The following is a 16679-nucleotide window of genomic DNA, read 5'->3' on the forward strand; positions in this document are numbered from 1 at the left end:
GGGGGGGGAGCTAGAAACCCACAACAGCAGTCTAGTGTTATGTAGTCCTCGCTGCTGGCGATGGCTGCTGCGAGATTCTGAACAACTCGGTGAAAAACACACCCACTGGCATGCAGCTTTGACGATGGTGGTGAAAAAGAAGCCGAGTGGCGGGGAATTATCCCTGACTGTAGTTGGGGGAGGGTGGGGAACGGCATACTTGCATTATACAATAGTTACCCCCCGGCTAACAACTCTTGACAAAAGGAGGCTGATCGCCAATTTTGTATTGTAGTTTTGTTGCTGGCTGATTGTCCCATCCAAAGCGGACTCTCCATTCCTTATGTTCCGCTTTTCCTGCGGTTTTACCTTGTTTATCCATTTTTTAATCCCAGGTTTCTCTCGAGGTTTATTCTGGTAGGGGTAGAACGACGCAGTGTCGAATTTTACTGCGCTTTGATATTTAATAAGGACGTAATTTAGCTGAGAGCTGCATAAAGTTTCACTCCGCAAATTGTGATGCACGCATTTTTTTTTAGTAATTCTGTTTTTTTCAAATTATGAGCGGGTCGTCAAATGGAGGACAGGAATCCTCCACTGGTCAAGGCTAGTATGAGAGAACCTACAGCCAATTCCTAGCTCACTCATAAATTAGTGTGACATTGAAATCTAGATGGAAAAATAAAAGGGCTCCGCGAGTGGGAAGGGAGAGTTGCTCATAGGGAGAAAAGAGAAAGAGAGGGAAGCACGTGGTATAGACGGAGGGGGAGCATAATAAAAGGCCTGAATATTAGCCAGAAGGTGCGTTCAGCATTAATGTGACTATCTCTGAATAGGGGAGAAGAAAAGGAAAAGCCTCTTGCGTCAGCATTAGGTTTATGCAGAAGTTAGCTCATTGTTTCCTTAATGAAGCAGGCTTAAGTTTATTATTCTTAACAAACAACTAATCAAAAGTTTTTAATAATGGGTAGCATGGATTCCATCTACAATCTTTGCTCCTATTTAAATTTCCAACTCACTGGCGCGAGCGCACCCTTACAGATGTAGCAATACATATATGTAAGTATACTTATATATATATATATATATATATATATTAATTGAGGTGTCTGTGTATGTGTGAAAACTTAAGTATTCACATTTACGTTTATAACTGATTTATCAGTTCAGCTAAACCAGGTATATTTGTAATTTCATTTCACCGCCCCAGCTGCAGTGACAGCCAGTGACAGTCCTCAACGTGAGCTTAGTCTTCATCACAAATGATTGCTGCAACACCAGATGGAAGTTCATTGGCCTCCCGGCCCCAGATCCCCAGATATCTTCCAATTCGGAGAGTCCAAAAACCCATCTGCGGAAATAGGTGAGAGCAATGAGAGCTTTAGTTAATGCCTGCCGTGTAAGAATCCTCATTGCCTCCACCGCAAAGATCAGAGACTCTCCTTAATGGGTTCCAACCCTCCCAGTTTCCAATTATATCTCTCCATCTATATAAAAGTAAAAGAATGGAGGAGAATAGGAAAAATATCCAGTTGGATAGATCTCCACTTGCCAACAATAATGTGCAACCCAGTCCAACGCAGACAGGTCGTCTCTCTCCGTGTGTTTGTTTCTCAAATAGACCTGATCCAAGTTTCACTAATACTCCAACTCACGGATTACCGATGAGGCTCTTCAACAGCTCGTTTCAGATACAAACCGTATGTCGACCAAACCATCGATGATCCATTTTTTGTTTTTCGAAAACGCCAACAGCGATTAGTGCTGCATCAATAGCCTGCTTAAGCAACATGGGTTCCGAAAGCCCGTGCGAAGTATTTTCCCGAGCTCCGAATCCTGACAAGTAAAAATTGGCACTCAAAACCTCGGGATGCGGCAGAGGTTTGCATGAGCTGGCGCATGCGTAGTTAGTTCAGCTTTCCGAGGAGGGCGAGCAGGGCGCGAGAGAGTGTGAGAGAGAGTGTGCGTCAGTGAGGGCTTGTCAGTACCCGCGACCCTGCAACTCTCAAGTGACACCAACAACTCCTTTCCATGGGTCTGAGTTATGACCTCCCAAGCATATTCTGGTCTTGTTAGGTGAGGGGTTCGTGAAAAGCGGGTCAGATCGACGCAGGGTCCCCATCACTAGCCCCCTGAATTGTAGCTCCGATCTCACACCGCGCTTGCACGCTTCCGCATGGCGTCATCGCCTGTCTGTCATCCTCCTTTTCTCACCGCAACCGTATCGAGCTTTTCCTCCGCCGCGTTTCGCGATCTCACGGGTTGTTTGTTCCCCTGTAAAGTTCCCAGTGGAGAACGGTTTTTGAATGCTGTGCCGCGCAGGGGGGAGCCAGTTTGAGAACGTACCCTCTGTGATGCCAAATCTGGAGCACCGATTCCGCTTGGAAACCGCCTCTCTTCCATGCACAACATCCCAATCATGGGAATGTCAAACCAAAGGGGATGTGTTTGGGCCCCTTTCAGCACAATGCTAGCTTTGGTGGAAGTGTAGGCAAATAGTACAGTGGGGCTGCAGGGCCAAAAAATTTGTAGGAAAAAGAACCTGGGTCAACTTTTAGGGTTTCCCTCGAGGCTCTATGTACAAAGCTGTACAATGTTCTGGTTAGGTCATCACCCACTGCCTGCCTGAGAGCAATTCTAGGGTGTAATTTTCCTGGAACTATGCCAGAAGAAGGATTACATGAGATGGATGTAGTGGTGAGTCAGGTTCATCTAGCTAATGTATAGAAGAACTACTGGGTTGGTTTGTAACTATGTCTGTTTGGCACTCTTGGGTTGGATTGTGGGATTGTAGTTTGGCTTGGAGTGAGTTGGTTGCACCCCAGTTTTCTTGTGAAACAAACTCTTCTGAAAAAAGTTACTGTGATATACAGCAAACGTGACAAGTGAGAGTATGTAGATATGTTGTTTGGATAGATAGGCTGCTCCTTGGAGCTCCACTTGTAAAGCAACATGTTGTCTTGTGTGTTATATATTTTTGATATGTCTGGTTGATAAGCATATTTTTGCTACATAATTTTTTTCATATTTCATTTATGATTATGAACATTGTAACTACTATTAATTTATTGTAATCTATGTATAATCATGCATACAGCAAACATGAGATTGTCAATCAAAAAGAGTTCAAAGCAACCACTGAAAGTGCAAGAAACCACTTACTTTTGTTCTCAATTTTCACAAATTAAAACATATATATATATATATATATATATATATATCACCATAATTGTAATTTTCAAAAACTGTCCATCTTACTGTCATTACCCAACTCCATTGAGTTGAATCTCAACTCTTTTCTTCAGTTTTCTTTTTCCCCAATGACAATGCTTTAAGGAAAAAGACTTGTAGCAAATGTAGTACATAATAACATTTTGCATAAATACTTGTGATTGGTTGCTTGTACACCTTTCACACTCAAAAGTGTAAGTGCCCATTTTCATGCTATAAATTAAAATCATCCTTTTTTTTGTCCTATAAAATAAAAGGATTGTGTTGAAAGATGTTTTTCTCCAAATAAACAATGATAGGCATCATGGCATTCTCTACACAAATGTATCATGGGCTAAGAAGAGACAATAACAATTGAGCCATCATGTGGTGACAGTTGGAAAGGAGTTGTATTAAGTGGCACAGTGAGATTGCAGGAAAAAAAAAAAAAAAAAAAAAAAAAAGAAGAAGAAGAAGAAGAGAAGGTATAGTTAAAATGGATCCATTATATGGCTTCACTCTTGAAATGTCCATTGCCATCACACACACACACACACACAAAAAAAAAAAAAAAAAAAAAAAAAAAAAACTTGCATCAATGTAAAGCATGGATGCTAGATCCATGGATTATTTTGGAAAGGGAAGAAACACATTATGAATTTTGGTATTTTGAATTGTAAACATTATAGAGGTGGTAAACATCCAAAAGTGTATAATAATGATAAAAATTATAATAACAACAATATTCAAATAATATGTTTGCAAATTGGAAAACAATAAAGCCACATTAGAGTTTATAGTTTTTCTTGAATTTTAAAACTTTCATATTACTTGCTCAAAAGATTTAGTCTTGAAATGCAGTAGAATTGGAAATGAAGATGTGAAGGTTTCATGATAAATATAGTTTGTAGCATGTATGATTTTGAAATAAATTTTCAAGTCAGGTGACTTTTGCATTTTCGCTGACAATGGCATGTTCTATGTGATGATTATTCTGATTATTTTAATTATTGCTACCAAGGAAATTTAAAGACAATGCAGATAAGCATTGAAATAGTAATGGCAAAAATATCTCCAACATCACAAAGTTAACCATGGCCTCCAACAATTCATAGCAAAATAACACCTCATTGTTTGTGCATATTAAGCATAAATTGTCTTTTCAGATATATATTAAGTGCCCAGCCTTTTCTAATCGTACATAAATAGCTTCACAAAATTTTCTAAAGATATACAAAATATATGAACTTTTGCCACCATGTAGGAAAAAAAGAAACATTTGATGCTCATATTTTGTCATCTTTTTTTTCTTACAAAAGTGGAGTTCAACACTTTTTGCCAACATAAAGGCACTACCCACAAGATTATCTGTCACAACTGGTACTATTAAGTCAAAATTCATAACATATTTTTGAAACAATTGATATTTCTTACGAAAATGAGAGTTTGGTTTCAAAGAGAAAAATTATTATGTATGCATTGGAAAAAGTTCTTACTTAATAAATAATTAGGAACTCAAATCTCTCAATTAATTCCAAGCTATTCCTTGAAGTATCCAGGGCATACAAAAAGAAGGAATCTTAGAAGCTTACTACACCAAAATAATGGAAAAGACCACCCTTTCCTTGCAATCGCAATTCATTCTAGAAAGATGCGTGAAAACCCAAATCATCTAAAAACAACTTTTTCCCTCAAAGAGGAAAGTAAAAGTTTCCACGACAAGGTCGGGAATATCCAGATCGGGGGGGGGGGGTTCAAACAATAAGCTGAAGCTTATCTGAGCGATCCAATTTGCGTTTCAACAACCAATACTGGCCAACCTCGTAGTATGGATGATGACATCCATCCAACATTATATATGGATGAAAAGCGAAGGAGAAAAATCCAGGAGCTATTTTTCACCCCATCAATTGACGAAACACCCTGACCCCCCCCCCAAACGAAAAAATAAAATAGCATACACTAAAGTAAATATTAATCAGCGAAAATCTCCTCACTAAATTTTAGAAGTGCCCCACCTCAATTCGCCTCACTTTACAAAATCACAACTATTTTACGGGTTAAAATTTTATATAAGTAGTGTAGCCAAACTGTTATGAAATGAGAACCATCTCGTCCTAAAGCAACACGAGTTAAAATTTATGATAGTACCGAACATACAAAATATTTATGTAATTGGTGACACATAGAAAAATTGGAGTGGGTCGATTAGGGTTAAATTAGCGTGGGTTCAATATGTAAACTTGCCGATGCGTAATTCTCTAGTACTCCACGTCAGCAAGCCGCGGCATGGGCGTGGTGGCTTGAGCAATTTTATCACATGCAAAACGCTCATTTGTCGGAAGCGGGCGGGAGCCAAATGTTGTTCTCATTAAGTGTCGCCATCCACAGAGCTATTCTCCCATTGGCGCCCTTGGTTCAAATGACGGTGGCCCTCGAGAATCCTCCATCCTGTGACTAACCTCCGACGTGGACTGCCAAATCAGCAATGAGGAGGGGTCCAAGGGGTCGTCCTAGCTGGCATCCCTTCTTATGATTGCCCATAATATCGCCATTAATAGACTGGGAAGTGGAACCACAACACTAGTTCTTATTGGTGGGAATTTAATCTTTTCGTCATCAAAGGGGGGGGATGTTCCCCGTTCCTGAAAAGGGTGCTAGAATTGAGGCCATTAATACTGGGTTACAACTGTTGATATATTACATATTTAGGGTTAATTCTAATCATTGAATTGACTACAAAGAGGCAATCCGAGGAAAGTGTGCCTGGTTATATGTACATATTTTACTTTTTAAAATCCATTCCCAATTTATTTTTTTATTGTCTTAAAATCGTCGAGTCTTGTCATGTTTTATTTTTTTTATTTTGTTGTAAGTAAATTTCGACAATGTATGTCTACGTTTGGTATTATTAAACCAACAAATTGTTTTACTTAAACGATGTTCTATGTGTTATTTAGTCTCCATGTGAAAGTATTTCTTTGTTTTTCATTTTATACTACATATATTATAGTATTAGAGTTGTTACACATAAAACTGGTTTCCATAGCAGAATCTATGGTTTCCATCTCTACTTATGAACTTATAGAAGGAACTTATTTACATATATGAATAAATTTTGAAAATCTACACAAAATAGTCTCATTAGTAAGAAGAATAAAAAAATTGAAATATTATGAATTCTTAACATTTCCTTGTGCCTTATATGCATTAACTGCTACTCTACTATGCAATAGTAACTAAAATGGCATAGCGTCTTTCTAAGATCTTGGTTGAAGCTTAACATATTTATGTTCAAAGTATATTTCAAATTTCAGTTTGTTTCATAACTTATTAAAAGTAATGTTTTGAAATGGTTCAGAACACTTAAATAAATATTTTTAAAGATTCAGTTGGATATATTATTAAGTATAAACTCAAAGTCAAATAATAAGCTTTGGAATCTAATAAAAGCTTCGCAACATTATTATAGAATTAGTTGAACACACCATTTTCTTTTTCAAGTAATTTAGAAACTTTTATCATCTAAATTATTTTAATATTGTATATTTATTTCTATTGATCATTGAAGGTGGGATTATCTATATATAAATATATTAGCTATGTATAGAATAAAATTTCATGCATATGTTTTATAGATTTTATCAGTCTTAAATTTAGAAAATTAGTGATAAAGTTCAATAATTAGAGACCTTAGATTTCTTTTTGAAGTAATAGAAAATGTTATAATATAAAAGACACATCTCTAAGCAATTTCTATCTAGTTTGGAATTTACTTATTCCTCTCATAAATATCTAATATTTACACCTTAATTGGTTATTCTTGATTCTTGTTAAAACACAATCAAATAACATGACTTAGGACGTTTTATTTTTTGAAATATAGGTTTTAGTTCTTTTATATATATATATATATATATATATATATATATTTTTGTTTCAGTTACTAATTATGCTCTATTAATTTATTTGTTTTATAACACTTATTTAAAAGCTTTTTAATTATACAATATTTTTTAAAGAATGTGATTATTATTTGGATCTCAAGTTCTTATTTTATATACTTATTCATAGACACTTAGTTCTACAAAGTGCCTTGAATTCATCTTATAGATGTGCCTTTTATAAGATCTGTGTTAAAAGTGAATGGAAATATATATTTTACATTTTTTTTATTGCTTTTAGAATATAAAGAATAACTAATACTTTTAATAATCAACTTAGTTTAAAGCTTCTTTTAAAAATTTCTTGTGATTAATAATATGTCAATCCTTAATTTCATGAAAGTTATTTGTGTTAGTTGTCTCACTTGTTTAGACTTATCTTTGAAAAAAAATTGTCCAATTATTAATATGAAAAAATAACATGTTGTTTTTATTTCTCTTGTTAGTGTAGATTTCATTTGTGTATTATTTTAGTTTTCTTTATGCACCTTAATTATGTAATTCGACTAACACCAACGACAAGCTGTATTATTCCAAGATTGTTTTTGTCCCCTCTTCAAAATCTTCTAAGAAAGCTTCTGTCTTATGCAGCCAATAGTAGCCTAAGATTGATGTCTCTTTGGTATATGGTTATATTGTTCTATTACTCTTCCAACACAAAAATAACAAGCGATGTGCTACTTTATGTACAGATAACATGTAATATAATTAAACTTGGGTAACTAAATTTGTAAGACATTTGAATGCAAATGCAACACATACTTTGTAAGTGTGCAATCTTATTCGTTTTATAAAATGTGTTTGTTGCCTTATGCTATTTAATAGACATTATTGATTTGTGTGGGTATATATATTTTCTAATACATGTAGAGGTTTTTAATGACACATGAGTTGTGCAGCATTATGTAATATATACAAATATGTGTATGTATTCCCACGCAATTGTCACAGTTTGAAATCATTCCGAGTCCTCATGAATTCTAATAACTTGGGTAAAGGCTTCTGAACTATTCTGGAAAAAGTTATTATAAAGCCGTACAGTAAGGAATTAGATGTTACAGAAAATATCCTGATCAATAAATACATTTTTTAAAATTCTTTTCTATTGTATTGAGCTTCAAATGACACCTATTTAATGATATTTTGAACTTTACTGATATTGGGGAGCCAATGTGTGACTTTGGCAGTGGTCCTTTTCGAAAGAAAGATTCCAATTCTTTTTTAGAGAATTTCACTTTAAATGATGTTGTAATACTTAGTTATTTTATTCATGACATTCCCATATTTATTTTATTTTTTTCTGAACATTTTTCTTTCTGCGAACTAGTCTTATTCCAAAATGTCTCATACTCATAGGCATTGATTGAGGAGATAGAGTAGAAGAAAAATCTCTACAAAATATATGTAATCTAAGCTGCCGTCAATGAATACATCCTCTACCATTGTCTCCTTTTTCGCATTTCAGGGATTAGCGAAAAATAAGAATCCTGAAAGATACCACTGCATGATTTTGATAATGACCTCTTTCGATATCTAAACATATTCACGAACATAAAAAATATTAAGGAATATTTTTCTCATCCCACAAGTAGAAGTCATATGTTCCAATTATACTGCACACGTCATGACCACTTTATTTATACCATTCTTCTAACAAGCACACAGAGTCCATTGCCCTGTAAATGTTTTCCAATCACAATGTAGTGCGCAAAATGTTGATTATAATCTTTCTATCATATTAATTAGGTCTTGCAGAGTGTATTAACTAGATAGCTCCATGAATAACTATGATGCTGCTACCCAATACAAAAAGCAAAGATCTTACTCAAGTTTATGTACCAAAAAAATATCTCATATCATTCCAGACAGTTCTTAGAGTCAGAAAATTGAAACATTGTGACAGACACTAGATGGGGTCAAAACACCGAAGTGGCACTTGCCACGGAGTTCATTCTTAGTTGACTACATAGGGTAACTTCTAGCTGTCACTTGTAAAGCGATCAAGCCATTTTAAGCTACATATAAATTTAACATTAATCACCTGCAATCCCATTGGTATTTGACCCACGTATAATGCAGAATGCGGTAAATTCTGTGTGAACACGGATTATTAATAGCATCCTTCACACAAAGGGCGTCGCCCCTTGGGATGATCGAGGAACGGCCACGTCACATACCTCGGCCGACACTCTCCTTTTCCCCTCCAATGGTTGCAAGCTTCGTAGTCCCTATTCGATTCGAGTTCTTTTTTCCTCTTCGAAGTAGATGTGCTGCTGACGTGACATTATCATCTCAGCGCAGTTCATGAGTAGTATTCTATCTTTACCTCATTTTTCATATGCATTCAGTGTTGGATTTTATAGGAATTACTGCGACAGTAACTAACTACAATTTCGGATATGATTGGATAAGGCACCGGTTCATCTGGGAGTAGCATGGAGATTCTTCATAAAGGTCATTTGCGCATAAAGAGATTTTGATGATGGCCGTGTGTTGGTACACGGAAGCAGAATTCAACACCCGCTAAAAAAAAATTGTTGATTGGGTCTTAGGGGGCAAAAGCTGTTTCACCGCTTCCATCTGTATTTGATGTGTTCATCTAAAGTTCATTTCGTTTCGTAATATAATCTTCTTCTGAAGATACTGAAGGAAGAGCGTTGTGTATTGCCTTGGAAACACACATATATATATATATATATATATATATATTTTCATATTTTGTTTTCGGTAAAACATGCTCTGAGACCGGAAAACAATGGGTGTCATTACTAGCGTTAAAAGCGGGAGTATTACAATCTTAACTAAAGGATTCTTAAAAACCCAATCAGGGAGGAAGCATTGCTTCTGCTGTATTCAAGCAGTGGGTCCCATTACTGAGGAACTTTTTTTCTTTTCCTTATTTCAAAAGGTGTTTCCAGCTGAGTGCATGAAGGCATCTTTGAGGGGGATGTGCTATAGTCCAAGTCTTCATTGGGGAGCGCGCTCTCTCTGGATCTGCTTTAGGGCTTTGAATCATGAGCCCGGATCCAACGCTGAAGACACGAGTCGATTTTATTATTTTCATTATGGGCAGTTGCTGGGCTACCCGGTGTTTGTGGTTACTCTCATCAAATAAAAATGCTCATCTGAATCAGTTTCTTCTCCAACGTCTCTCCAATTTTTCCATCTTCGTTTCCTCTCGTTGTTAAATGAAGAAGAAATAGAATAATCTCGATTGAGTTTGGAATACAAATACAATCCCGAATTGCATTTCAAAAATGTACTGTAACTGAAACAGCTGACCAAGTTCGTTTCATGTAACTTTCGTTCTTTGGGTGTATGGGTTCATGTACTCTGCATTCCGGGGAGTAATCACAAATCCATTGTCTTTGATAGGATTTTTACTAATCAGCGGGTAAACATTCAACACCAAAACCCCACTAGTTCAAAACAAAAGATCCTACTTTCCCAATGGGTACATACGTGTTTATTTTTGTATATGGTTTGTTGATGTTGATGATATTTTGTGATTAATTGACTAAGTTTAGATGCCCAGACTGAGGAGACTGAGTCGAATTTAATGCTGGCATAACTCTCATGCATCATGTGATCATTGAGCCTGTACAAAAATAGGAAAACCCAGGCTTGGAACCGAACCTCTTCTCTCGCCAAACCTATACATTACTAAATATGACTGCATCCACATACACGCGAAAAGGTGACACTTTGGTAGTCCACACTGGAACCCATTATCAAACTCACACACAACACACAGAAGCTTCAGTCTCAATTGATATCCTAATACCAATTGAGACTCACCAAGGTTTACCCTGGGCTTGTCTCTATGCTCTGAATAAGGTGGTGCAAGTCGCCATCCAATTCCAGGAGAGCTTCTCATTGGGAAAGTGTTAACATGGTGACAATTCTTTCTTCAAAGCAAGGCACCCTACATTACTTCATGCGAGAAACTGCAGGCGTATGCGTATGGCCTTGTTCTGAGCATATCCACAGTTTCTGCTGCAATGGATGCGTTTCACTCGACGTCGTCCACGGGGTTACTCTCGTAGGACGTTCATTCACTAGGCGACAAAGCCTATTAGCAATGCGCTTCTCATGCCTCTACTTTTGAGAGCCGAGCCAAAAAATCCTCCATCATCGGTCAGGATAGACACAAATCCAGGGGCTCCATATTTTCACTCCCTTTACTAATTATTTAATAGTTGGTTTCTGCCCCTTCCCACTTGGTCATTGAAGCCCCCCTTCTCTTAACCAATCCTGGTCACCCATTTCAGGCCCTCTTGTGAGCCCACGTCGACCCATTGTATACCACGAAGTTATGTCCAAGTGTGCAGGCCAAACGCCGATGTTCATATTGGACCTCACATGTCTACAGCCAATCAGGGTTCACTGGAATGAATCCATCAGTGATCCTCTGCTTCATTCTTCTGTCCTCTTGTCCCATTGGTCAATTTAGCTCTACTGTTTCCTTTTGGGTCACCATATTTTACCTTATTCTATCTCGGTATCTTTCGTTATATTTACTTCATGGGATCACCCAACTAGTATATATTTAGATTTCGTTGATTAATAAAAATCCTTTTTCTTCTGTTGTGGAATTTCCGGGCTGATCAAAATGGTACAAAAGTTCCAGGTTTTGCGAAAGCATTTGTGTGATGACTAACGTGGTCTAGTGCTTGTGTGTTCTTCCTACTCTCCAGCATCATTTCGTATGTTTCTTTATTTCTTAATATACTGCAGTGATGAGCTGCTTTTTGGTGGTCTTTGTTTCTAAGCCCGCCCATTGGTTGGTGATTCGTAAAGGTGATGGAAGGTGTGTAAGTCTAACCTCAAGTTTTATATGTCTTTAGTTGATTATTGGTTTATAATTGTGAAGTTTATTCCCTTAAGACTCAGCGTAGTGGAGAAGATGAGCCTGACATTCTGCAGCACTTGCATTGTCTCATTCATCTACCCATGCACCCAGTTGTTTATCTCATCCTCATTTTCAGATACTTTGCAAGTGAAGCATAACATTCTGTTCATATCAAGTGAGATGGATTCATAGTTTCACTTATCAGAACTTTGAAGTGTAACAGTTATTTCAATTCTTCTTTTTTAAAATGGGGAGGTGAGACCAAGTGCTGAAGTTTCTCTTTGATGGAGATGGAGAGTCAACAAGTACACTGGAAGAGGACAAGCTCAATTTAATTAGGGTTTCAACACATGGAGTGAGATTGGGCAGTGGTATGGGTCTCAACTATGTCTCCCATTCTGTATTTGTAGAGACTCCAGATTCCAATGAAAGCTCTTAAAGTTGTTTATCACACAACCACCACCTGATGAGCCTCACAGACAGCATCAGGGAGTAAATTGCCCCCCCCCCCCCCAAATCCTAAAAACCATACCTAATCCAATCCTAAATATAAGAAACCCTAATATTGGTCTCTGGTGTACAAAGGATAGATCTCAGATTGGGCAATGAGTCATTAATGCCACTACATGGCACTTCAACAAGGTGATTAATACCAAACCTTTTTTTCTTTCTTTCTTTCATTCATGCAAATATATGTAGGTTGTCTTTTTTGTGGGTTTTGTTTTTAGGAGTTTCTTCTAATGAAGGACAAAGTGCTTTGTGCATCACTTTGGAGGATACTACCAGATGGATAGACATGGAAATTGTGCTTGGGCCTCAATCACAGTTTTGTACGGAAAAATGTCTTGTGTACAATGTAGAATGTGCATAGACGGATGTGGTTTTGGGATGTATATCATTCACTCGGGTCTCATGGAAAGCTTAGATGAAGGGAAGACATTATGTGTGTGTAAAGGAGCCCTACCTTTTTGCCAATCTCCTCATGAGAAAGGCCCCCACAGCCACGTAGGCTTAGTCTCAATGCAGCCCACATTACATAACAACAGTCTGGGTGCGAAAAAGCCTTTTTGGATGCTGAAAAGCAAAGATTCTTGGCCCATCAGAAGCAAATTCGCAGGGTTGCTTTTGCTCTATCCCATCATCCAATTGGACAAAAAGGAAACATCATGTCCAATAAGGATCTTATCCAAGCACGAGCCAAAATAAAACATTTCTAACTTTTGATTTTTTAACCTTTTTGGGAGCCTGGAGAAGAAGTGTTCAAATTAACTTGTCTCTAGCTCTAAATAAAGAGCATAGTGTGCTAAAATTATTAAAAACTGAGTTCATACCAAGTCATACACAGAATTGGCATATAATTTTAGTGTTTCCTCAACTTTCTAATATATATCTATCTTGATATGTGTATGCCTCTCAACCAGGGAATGGGTTAGTATGATACAGATGATAGCTAGAAATCATGAAAAGTAGTTACAGCACTCTCTATTTCTTTCTTTCATATGCTCCTACTGCCATTATTACGGTTATTACAATCATCATAATCTTTGCTCTGAAAATTGCAATCACAGAAATAAATAAATAAATACTATTTTAAAGCTGTGGTTTGCTCAATCAAACCTCTATAATATCACAGCCTGAGGACCCTGGTATTTCTCAATACGTAGCACGTGTCACATTGAGTTTTGAGCTGAAGTTGGAGCATATGGTGGTTTGTTTGCCTAATATTCTAGAATGTGGTTGTCGAAAAAATACGATTCAGAAAGATTGCATGTAGGATAGACATGCATGAATATTACGTCCGCAACCTAATTTTAGAAATTAAGTGGGAAACTTTTCTACATGTGATTAGAGTCGGTGAGTGTCCACTTACCTCTGCCACCTGGATCAAGGGTCGATGTATTCGCACTGCATTTCGTTAATAGCTATCATACTCTCTTGCAGAGACGATTCTTGCTTCAACAGTTTCAAAAGCTTCGTTGTTCATGAATGAAACCTGTCTAGTAACAACATTTCCTGGAACCTCCCACATCAGCAGATAGGATATGGAATTCAATGAATTGAAAGCATCATTGAAAAATACAAAGAAAAAAATATGGAAAAAAAAAAGAAAAAGAAAAACAAGTTCTGCGATTGATAAGTTTTGGTGTAGATGATTCCCAGCAAAGGCTCTCCATGGCAATGACGGCATCATGTTGCACTCTACTGAACTTGGCTTGATTTGGAAAGCACACATCCAGATCCTATCAGCAGCTCGGTAAGATCAGAGACTGACGAAGGAGCTGCTGATATAGGATAAGCCAGTTAGTCTGAAGAATAACTGGGCCATGGAAATCCTATTAAGGTAGATAAATTGCATAAGCCAGTTTGCTGCAAAATGTCCACCTTGGTTTGAAGATACATTGTCAAGACATTTGATGACTCCAGACCTAGTGTGAGAATGCAAAGAGTTCTGTGAAGACCAGAATGTTGGTATCAGAGCTTCAACAATCAGATGATGATAGCAATTAGGCTTGAATTACAAATATTTCTCCTCGAGCCCACGGTAACTGGAGACCGTTGTACCTGCTAAAGCGAATGTGTTGTAGCCTTCAAGTTTATGAGGAAGATTCATGAGAAATTCAACTTTCGGGATAATCTTGAACGTGGTTTCGCCAACTTGGTGATCGTGGTACCTTGGCTGCTGTCCCGACACCTCTCTGTTCTAAACTCCACGTGATAGTCATCCAAGTCACGTTTTCATATTAAAAATAGCGTAAGAAAACAACTGTACAAATCGCAGACCAACTCGTGTCTAAGTACATAATATAACTGACATTGGTCGGGTAGAGATAGTACTAGTGCAAGTTTATAAGTAAATGAAATATTGAGCATGCCTCTGAAAGAGAACATTAGGTTTGATAACGACAATTACTTAACGTCAGTTTTTCAGAGAAGACCATCCAACTCGTGGATAGAATGTCGGAGGACCTTACTGACTTGATACTCAGTCTTGGACATAGATGCATGAGAAGTGTCAATTGGGATCTCTTCCACTAAGATGTGCACCAGTGTACACCATAGCTATCCATATACCAAAACATCCTTGAATCATCTTTTACGCACTGTATACAAACTTACATGCGGTAATGGTTCTAAAGATTCGACCATTACCGCATTTAATACAGAAAGATGTCAAACCTGCAGTGATTGCGAAGAGATTCTCTTCTTTTCTTTGCCATTTCACGAACGACCCTAGGAATCAATTAGCAGTCCGTATCTAGAGCATATAAGCCTCTAACCCCAGAGTCCAAATACCTCACTTCTCCCCCATACCTTGAATAAGTGCAGACATAACGTTCTCTTGCTGCTCTCCATGAGCATATCACATTCAGTGGAAAATTCCATTGTGCCACCTTCATCCTCATCCTCCTCACCCGTCTTGACCATTCAATAGTCTACCACACTTCAATCTTAAATTCATCCTCTGGTCACCGAGTTCGTGTGCCTCACCTGCGCTGCTTTCTGTGCAAGGTTGAGCTCAAAATCAGTTCTTACTGATTAGCATTCTCCACAGAAAAGAAAAAGAAGAGAGATAAGAACCAACTTTAAGACATCGAAGTGAAACATTTTGCAATTAAAATAAAAAGGACTCGCCTTCTTCTCTGAACGCTAAGCCACTACTCAAGCAATAACTCTCAGCTGAGCCTCTTAAACGATAGTTTAGAACAACAATTACCAAATGCTTGTGCTGCATGTGATCATTACGAATTCATTAAAATATGGTTTAGCATCATCGGTTAGCACACCACGGCATTATGGTGCAAAAAAACATGCACGATAATCCTTTGTAATAACATGAAGTCTACTCGAGTCTAGCAGCGTCGCATCTTTGAAATTAGGAAAATGCGGTGAAAATAAAATAAAAACTAACGAAATCTCACCGAATTTAAGCTGAAAACGGCCGCATCCATAGTTGGTTGTCGCTTATCCCTCTACTCCAAATTCAACGCTGCCTAAATTTTTTTCCACTGCAAATGTATCATACCCATAGGAAACTCTCAATGAATTGCGAGAAAATTAGTCATGTCTGTAATGCAAAGATTGGATTGGGTGTGAAATTCCGTGAGCCAATTCGATTCCCACCCGGTTTTAAATGCTACCAGTCGACATTATGAGCGCCCCTCAATGATCCAAGAATCCTACAGTATGTTCACGACACTGCAATCCCAAAGCAGAAGTAACTTCGAACCATGTCCTCAAGCAATGCGCTCATTAGATCCCCCACACGATGCAGAAGAAAGAGCACCCACATGGTCAAGCTCTGAAACTCATTCTCGGATCAAGTGAGATCACTGAGTAATTGAATGGTTCTCTTGTTGCAAAAATTGAAGAAGAAGAAGCAGACCGCGGCAGAGACAACCTCCTAAAAACAACCGTATTCAAATTCAAAGACTGAATTGCGAGAGGGAGAGTTGCGGGATATGGACGTTCATGCCAATAGGTCGGATGAAATCCTAAAAATAAGCGTTTCTTCTTCTCTTTTCTGAAGTACAAGAGTGTCAATCTACTTGTACAAACTCAAGTCAAGGCTCCAAGACTCCAAGAAGGGGTGAGTGATACAAATTCTGGGGGTGGATAGTAGTAACAATGTTTAGATGTTATCACTAATCCATATTTCATTGATGTCATAAATTTTGTAATGAATATTTAATTAA

General features: G+C 37.5%; 1 long non-coding RNA gene across 2 annotated transcripts; it reads right to left on the reverse strand.

The window, feature by feature from the left end:
• Positions 1 to 15063: 15063 nt before the first annotated feature.
• LOC112284574 (uncharacterized) lies at positions 15064 to 16454 on the reverse strand. 2 transcript variants are annotated; one of them, XR_016504277.1, is made up of 3 exons: positions 16275 to 16454; positions 15906 to 15992; positions 15064 to 15486 (listed from the first exon to the last, which is right to left on the reverse strand). It is a non-coding gene; the product is annotated as an uncharacterized LOC112284574 (long non-coding RNA). The 2 variants fall into 2 exon arrangements; XR_002970456.3 differs by having other exon boundaries at positions 15906 to 16454.
• Positions 16455 to 16679: the final 225 nt, after the last annotated feature.

This window comes from Physcomitrium patens, chromosome 7 (genome assembly GCF_059467195.1).
Source record: "Physcomitrium patens ecotype Gransden chromosome 7, ASM5946719v1, whole genome shotgun sequence".
In the NCBI taxonomy this organism is placed as follows: domain Eukaryota; kingdom Viridiplantae; phylum Streptophyta; class Bryopsida; order Funariales; family Funariaceae; genus Physcomitrium; species Physcomitrium patens.